The 8,364-nt window shown below is 33.4% G+C and overlaps 1 protein-coding gene across 3 annotated transcripts in view; it reads left to right on the plus strand.

The window, feature by feature from the left end:
• POF1B (premature ovarian failure, 1B) overlaps nt 1-8,364 on the plus strand; it is a 72,801-nt gene that overhangs the window by 35,769 nt on the left and 28,668 nt on the right. The window lies entirely within an intron of this gene.

Genomic DNA, 8,364 nt, shown 5'->3' on the forward strand with positions numbered 1-8,364 from the left:
TGAATCTGCTTCTAGGGAAAACCATGGAAAACATACATAGATTCGTTTTCTAAAAAATATTTTGAAACCAAGTTTTTCCACATTTTATTTTCAAAAATATTTGAATATATTTTGCTTTGTGGAAAGCATTTTAGTTTCATTTAAAAATATTACAATGAGAAAATATTAATACAATTTCATATATTTATGCTTGGAAAGATTTATGCCCGCAAACTGGGGATGTGCCCGCAACCAAGGTACATGCCCTTGACCGGAATCGAACCTTGGACCCTTCAGTCCAAAGGCCGACGCTCTATCCACTGAGTCAAACTAGTCAGGGCAAATTGGGCTTTTTTAAAACTAAAGTTGGCCCATTTTTGATTTGTGTTTAGAGTTCAATTGTAAGTGGAGGTAGCATAATAAGGTAGGAAAAATATAGACTTTAAATTCAATTATTTAGGCTTATAAAAGCCTGCGCTGTATGATCTGAGGTGTTTGATTTAACTGAAGTAACTGACTTAATTGAACTGAACCTCAGTTTCTCCATCTATAAAAGAGGGAGAATCATAATGTGTAGTGTATCTACAATACGGTTCAATGAGATAAAATATCTAAAGTACCTGGCTTAGTGTCAAGCACAAAGTAGATGCTCAAATGAATGTCCAATTTTCTATCTTCTCCCTCCCTGAACACCATGCCACAAATCTTTCCAAGCATAAATATATGAAATTGTATTAATAGTTTCTCATTGTAATATTTTTAAATGAAACTAAAATGCTTTCCACAAAGCAAAATATATTCAAATATTTTTGAAAATAAAATGTGGAAAAACTTGGTTTCAAAATATTTTTTAGAAAACGAATCTATGTATGTTTTCCATGGTTTTCCCTAGAAGCATCATCATTTTGGTTTCAAATTCAAAACATCACTAATCACATTTCTTTCCTGGAGACATTAAGAATAACATACTGTGATCATTTCCCTGCCATTAGCAAGAAATAGATAATTTCACATATGTTAGTGACAGGGGAAAACTCAGCTGAACTCATTTTACAGGTTGTCATACAGGTGGTGGTTATTAGAAAAACTCAAATAATTATGTATATTGTATGTGCAATTCTTTTCCACTTGGCTCAAGGCTTCCAAAAAACCTTTAAGAGTCATGGGAGGATACAAAAAGAACAGTCCTGATTACTTGGATAATGCTATTGCCAAAGGAAAATACTCCAACTTGGATGTTTTTCATTTGAAAATTCAATTTTTGTCAATATCAAGACAGCATAGATCTTAGTGTCAGGTGTTTTTTTCTGGAAAGTATCCAGGCAGCTTTCCACAATGCTTATTTAACATAAGTCCTTCACTAATGATGGAAGCTCTGGGCCGTTTAGCTCTATGAACTCAGCAGCTTCCTTACTTATTAACACGTGACTCATACCCCTCTACATATTAACTGCCTTCTTCACCCCCATTATTGAAGATGAATGTCTTTTATTCTGACCTCTGTCCTCTGCTATTGTTTCCAAAAATTTAATTCATATCTGTGTTGAGCCCATCTTTTCCAAACACGACCCTGATCTGTCTCCCCCTACCTCCTGCTCTGGTGCTCCTTTGAACTCTTGTTTTATGGCAAACAAGAATTGCTATTTATTAGCTCTTTAAAATATTTTTTATTTTTTTAATTAGAGTAATGCCTGTAATGCTTAAAAGATCAAATAATAAAAGATATATAAGAAACAGCAATTCCCTGTTCCAACCTTCTTCATGCACACCTGATCCCCCAGAGGCAATCATTTTCAACACTTAGCTTTTTCTTCTGGTACTTACCTCCATACACCTAAATAGTATGCATATATTTATGCTGCTATTTCTTCATTTATTGAAGTTGTATATTATCTCTTAATAATTCTGATACACAGAATTTAGTTCTATAAATCCCAAGTTTTGTCTAACTCAGTACTCAGTGTTTATGCTACTATTGACATGAAAGTATTGTTTGTTGCTGAACCAATTTGTGTACTGTTTTGCTTCTTTTATTAGTATAACTATTTTTGCTGATATTAATATTTTCCTATTTTTTATTTATTTGGTTTTCTATGTGTCTTCTGCTAATTCTTTTCTCAAGGCAATTTTATACATTTAAGTGTTCTGGTTTTTGTTGATCAATCATCTTCTCTGTTTAAAACCCTGCAATCCATATACACGAGCCCTCTTGACTTGTATTACCACTATCTACTAACCTCTAGCCACTCTCCCCATCCTTTCATAGTTTCATTGGCAGGCTTACCATCTTCTCCATTTCCCGATGACCCCTGACCTGTAATTATCTATGAGAACTTCACCACTCATATATATCAGTGGTATTTCCCACACTCTGTCCTCATGGTTCTTCATTACCCTCATTTTTTTTTTTTTTTCTACTACATCCTCAGCCCTCATAGACTGATACCAATCTTTTAAATATTCTTCTATCTTTATTCCAATAGCAAATTGTCCATATGCCTTAAGTTAAATAAGACCATTATTTATATGATGGTTTAACATTTTACCAAAAGAAAAAATTGTAGGTATTAAGTTACCTACATTTTCCAGTTGAGAAAACTGAAGTTGAGAAAGTTTAAGCAATATACTTAATCTAAAACTAGGAAGTGGGAACTCCACTTTTGGCTCCAATTTCCATTCTTTTTTCACTTCAATGGTTTGCTGCCTAGGTTTACTCATATAGAAAATTAAATTAGGGTTTTATTTTAATTACAGAGCTGTTGTTAGGAGTAAAGTCTTCATTTTAGAATTGTGATTGTTATACAGTACACTCAATTCAGTGACATTTGTTGAAAATCTATGTACCATGTACTGTATAATGCAACATAGTTTTACTGAAATATCTATAGAGATTAAAATAGCAGTGAAAATTTTCAGAACCTAAAATTCTGACATTTTCTCTAGCCAAGATTTCTTCTTGTGGTACAAAATAGGACGCTATTTTTTTTTACCCTATTAGCCAAAAGACATTGTACCTAAAATGTATTAATTTAATGTCTACTCAATTAACTGTGATCTCAATCAGTCTAACAGTTATTAACTGTCCCAAACCAAAGAAAAATAAATGAAGAAGTAACCTTATTTATCTAAAATCTTATCATATCATAGTGTGGTGAAAGCCTGGGAGGGGCGTGCGCAGGGTGGAGAGTGTCAGTGAGGAAAAAGGGGACATCTACAATCCTTTCAACAATAAAGATAAATTTAAAAATAAATAAATAAAATAAAATGTTGCCATATCATTATGAGCTTTGGGGGGCTAATAATCTATACTTTGTAAATCTTTTATTAATACTGATGTTTTTTGTTTTCATGTAACAAAAAGTTACTACCCACTAAGGTCTAAGCAGAACAAACTTTGTTACTTAACATGTCCATGACCTTTAAGAGGATTAGACATTTATATATGATATCTTTTCTATAACATGGCATTTTAAGCGCTTTATAGTCTGCTGAGCAACCTTTCTAAATAGGTGAAAAATTCATACACTTAAGCCAGTTACCTAGTGGTCATAAATTTAATTAACCCCTTCCCCAGTAATTTTTTTGTTAAAATCGTTTCTTTTTCAGACTAATTTTTTTATTTTGGTTCTATATAGTATTTTTGATGCTGGTTATGAAAACAGTTTGTAATTATTTTTTCTTCCCATTTTTGTGGTTAAGAATAGTATTTCCTCAGAAAGTTTCTAGATGAAATTATTTAGAATGGTACGTATGTAGCTGGTTTTTGAAGGTAAAGTTTTTAGACGAGTATACTCGTCGACGACTGAAAAAAGAACATTTTGTGAAAACGTGTATACACGTTTCTGCCGGGGAAGGGGTTAAGCCAACACCCTATACTACTGGTTTGTGACTGAATCTTGCTTACAAACTCTCCCTAATCCTGAGCAACATTTCTCACAAATGTGTGCCATTAATTTTGAGGGGAAGGAGCAGGCAAGAATATTTAGATAGCTCAGCCAAAACTGTATCTATTCTGTGCCTACTATCTGCAGGGCTCTATTATCACTACCATTAAACTTTGTAAATATGGTTGGTCAAAATTATCATCTTTAAACATCAAAGTTAATATAAAGTAGATGGTAGCAAGAAATTCCACTCCCAGAATATCATCAACCACAAATAAGAAAAAACAAAACGAAACTGGAACCAGGACAAGAACTTCCAAGGCAATAGTGAGGTGAGGCCCAAGTTTTCCCTTTACCAAGTACTTCCTTTCTACAAATTCTCTGAGAAATGATCACTAATTTATCTCTGCTTTCATACCTAACATTGTTGCCTTGCCTTGTGTTTGTGGCAGCAATTCTAATCAAAGTTGTGTGTGTGTGTTTTACCTACAATCAGACACAAGATGTTGGATTGCTTGGCCATTATTATAGTCAAATAGTTAACTAATTAAAGAATCTTTAACTTTTTGTAATTTTTGAGAAATATCACATTTTGCATATCTGAAAACGACTATTCTTCAACACAATTTGTATCCCTTCCCTGTTTATATATAAAAAGTTAAATCTATTATCCAAAATTGACATTCAAAATAGCTCTCATTCATTAGGCAGAGAGTAGATATGGGCTATGCACATATCTCAAATATCTTATCAACTCATTATTGTCACAGAGAGAAAACCTCTACCCAGTCTTCTATCATTATTCTGACCCCAAACTCAAGTTGGCTTGGGAGGCTCCTGATATTGGCTTTTTAAAGGCAACCAGAGGATGGCTCTTATTACTCTCAGTTTGCAGATTACATTTTCATGGTGTCATGTTATTTTATTATGAATTTTTCATTATTCCTCTGTGAGAATTAAAAAATGTGTTAATGTATATATATGAGCATGACGTTGAGCCAATTCTAAAAAGATATCTCAAAACACACCTGCAAACAGTTAAAATAAAACTAAGAAGGGGACTCTTGCCCCCTCCCCACGTGGGAGTCTGTACTTGTTCTTCAATAAATCTTCACCTTTGCTATACCACCTTCCAAAACACACACACACAAAAAAAACCTAAGAAGCTCTAAAGATTTGTGATTTAGTAAATGTGAAAATTTGTGAACTGGCAAATCACTGTTCATGGTTAGAAAATGTCATCTTATTGTTGAGCATAGTCCTGTCAAAGATTTAATAGTAGTTTAGAAGCTAACTTCTGCCTGTCCTCTCTCCTCCAAACTTTTGAACCCAACTGGGTTTTGGATTTTACTGAGTGTTAATCAAATGTTATTGTAAATAGTAAGTTGTACAAAACTGAGAATGAATATATACACAAAGGAGTGAAATTGTGTTCTTTTCTACCTTGACATGTCTTTTGCCAAAAGAACTGATTCTTTAATTCTAATGCTCTAACCCTTTCTCCAGCAGATTCAAATTTATTATTTGAATTTCAGGCATACTTAGCATAGTTTCACACTAATAAAATCAAACATCCTCCAAAATAATGCAGTTAGAAAGATTGCAATTCCAAAGTAACTCCTTTGGAATTGCAATGAAAACAAACAGAAGAGGTCATCTGGGGAGGCAATATTGTGTAGTGGTTACAAGACTGCATTACTTCATTTAATATTTACATAAAGTTTACAGCACAATGCCTGGCACATGGTAAGAGATGAATAAACAGTAGTTATTAATATCATTTCTCAAAATAAAATCACATACCTTTAGTAACTTTTAACACTGCTTTCTAAATATGAAACAGACACAATGTTAATGTAAATCATTCCTTGTCCTGAGCTCTGTGATTCTCCATTTAGATACCTACATTTTCCACCACATTCAAATCACATAAGTAAAAGTTTTAATAATGGCATTAAGATCCATGTGGGTGAAGTCTTATGTACATAAAAGATCTACTAGTATGAAGTGCAATGCTAGGAAAATATTTGCACAAAAAGAAATAAATATTTCAAGACAATCTGAAATGATGGAAGTACTATGTCAAATGAATCAAACTTGAAGGAAAAAAGAAACAATTTTCACATTATGATGAAAGGATTACAATCCCCTATCAGAAAAAATGTGCAAAACACTAAACATATCAAGTCAGTTGTTTGGAGATTCTAACAGGGGAGCTCAGTACTTGAATATCCTTGGCTAAATAAAATCTTTCTGCTTGGAAAACTTAGCTTTAGAAGGGGCATACATAGAGAGGTGAGGCAGGAAAATAGTATCTATTTGGCCAGCTACAGCAATGAAATAACCTAAGGCTCAATGGAATGACATTGACATGACAGCTAGATTTTCCTCTTATCTAGTTAAGCTTGATTTTTTTTCTTTTAAAAATGCTTTTTTTATTGATTTCAGAGAGAGGAAGGGAGAGGGAGAGACAGAAAAAACAATTATGAGAATCACTGATCGGCTGCCCCCTGCATGTCCTCTACTGGGGATGGAGCCTGTCACCTGGGCTTGTGCCCTAACTGGGAATTGAACCATGCTCAACCACTGAACCACACTGGCCAGGCTTGATTTTGTTTTCAATTACAGTTTACTTTCAATATTATTTTGTATTGGTTTCCTGTGTATAGCACACTGGTTGGTTAGACCATCATATACTTTACAACATGTTTCTCCTGATATTTCCAGTACCTACCTAGCCCCATACATAGTTATCACAATATTATTGACTATATTCCCTATGCTGTACTTTATATCCTATAACTATTTTTGTATCTACCAATTAGTACTTCTTTATCTCTTCTTTTTTTTCACCCAGTTCCACAAGCCCCTTCTTTTTGGCAACCACCAAACAAAATTGCAACAGACACATAAACATAGAGAGCAGACTCATGTTTGGTGACTATATAGATGGTCCATAAGGGAGAAATGGATGAATGAAATATAAAATCAGAAGTATTCATGATTACTCTGAATACAGATTTGCTTAATTAGACTTTTGATTCCTGTGGGGGCCTGTTGCTAAGAATCTGTCTGCCAAGTCTAGAAATCTAGGTAGAACCCAAATATCAGTTTCCAACTCTACAAGGAGTGCAGGATAATTGCAATAATTACTGGTCCAAACTTAGGGAAATGGGTAAACGGGATTACTATGATATTGTTGAGGTAGTGTTGACTATGATCTTTTATGCATTTTTTCTTTATATTTTCTTTTATTCTTAATCATTCCTAGTTAGCTGCTTTAAGAGAGAAACCTGAGGAAAAAAAAAAGAGAGAGATTTTTTTTCTAGAACCAGCTGGTATCTGGGGTCACTTCTAACCAGGTAGATGACTTCTTTCAATTTAACAAGTACTTAATGAGCAACTATAGGGTGTTCAATAAGTATTGTGCTAGATACTATGGGATATACCAAAAATATGATTCATTCTTTTACTCTTAAGTTTGCTTATTTCTTTTAGGTAGGGAGAAGGTGCTGGGAGAATAAGATTTACATGTGTAAATATGAAAAAATTCAAGATAATTGAGCACAAAGAGCTAAATTGAATTACCTTGTTGGCTAGAATAGTTTCAGTTTTCATGGTGGTAGTAGATCTTGAGATGGATTTCAAAGGATGGCTAAGATTTGGATATGCAGCAATTGTTGAAGAATATTCAAAGTAGCAAAAATGTGAGTAAAGCCTAGAGGCCAGAATAATGTGATGTATGCCCTGGAAAGTATAATCTACTATTGCTGGAACAGAGAACATGTTGGGAAATATAATGGTCATTATTATGGTCATGTAAGCATTTAAATGTTTTATATTGAATACATACAACTTATTCAGTCTATAGCATTTTAATATACTGTGTAATGAAGCCTACTCTGTTTAGGAAACAATCCTTCTCTAAGAAAGCAGCTTGAAAGGGTACATGGACAAGATAACATTGTAATGCATTCATTCAGACTTTTAAAAATGTGAAAAATATATATCTTAATAAAAACATGATCACATTATACTGTATATTGAGGATGGCTTTTTCCCATTTATCTATTTTATAAATGGATTATAATATCACAGAAATAATTGTGAAAGCTCATCTTTGTTTATTTTGCAATTCTTCCATTTGCCTCAGCATGCAATGATATTTTAGGGTCTGCATCCAGAAGATGGGTTGAAAAGGAAATATCATTGGTCAGATTTGAAGTATATTTATTATACATATACTTAGGAATATGTGTGTTTATAGGGCACCTTTGGTCCCACATGCAATATCAAAGATGGTCTGAAATGCAGCTTAAGTTATTAACATCCAAGTAGTGTTGTTTTGGAGATCAGAGGCAAGGTGGATAAAAAGGTAGAAAAGATTGGGACCAAACAACATGAAGTTATTAGAATAGATTTTATTTAGGATATTACTCAGAGTATTTTGTGTTTAGGATTTGAAAAGTCTCCTGGATCTAAGAATTTTCTACATTTGGCC

The sequence above is a fragment of the Myotis davidii genome, unplaced genomic scaffold (assembly GCF_000327345.1).
Source record: "Myotis davidii unplaced genomic scaffold, ASM32734v1 scaffold291, whole genome shotgun sequence".
Classification (NCBI taxonomy): Eukaryota; Metazoa; Chordata; class Mammalia; order Chiroptera; family Vespertilionidae; genus Myotis; species Myotis davidii.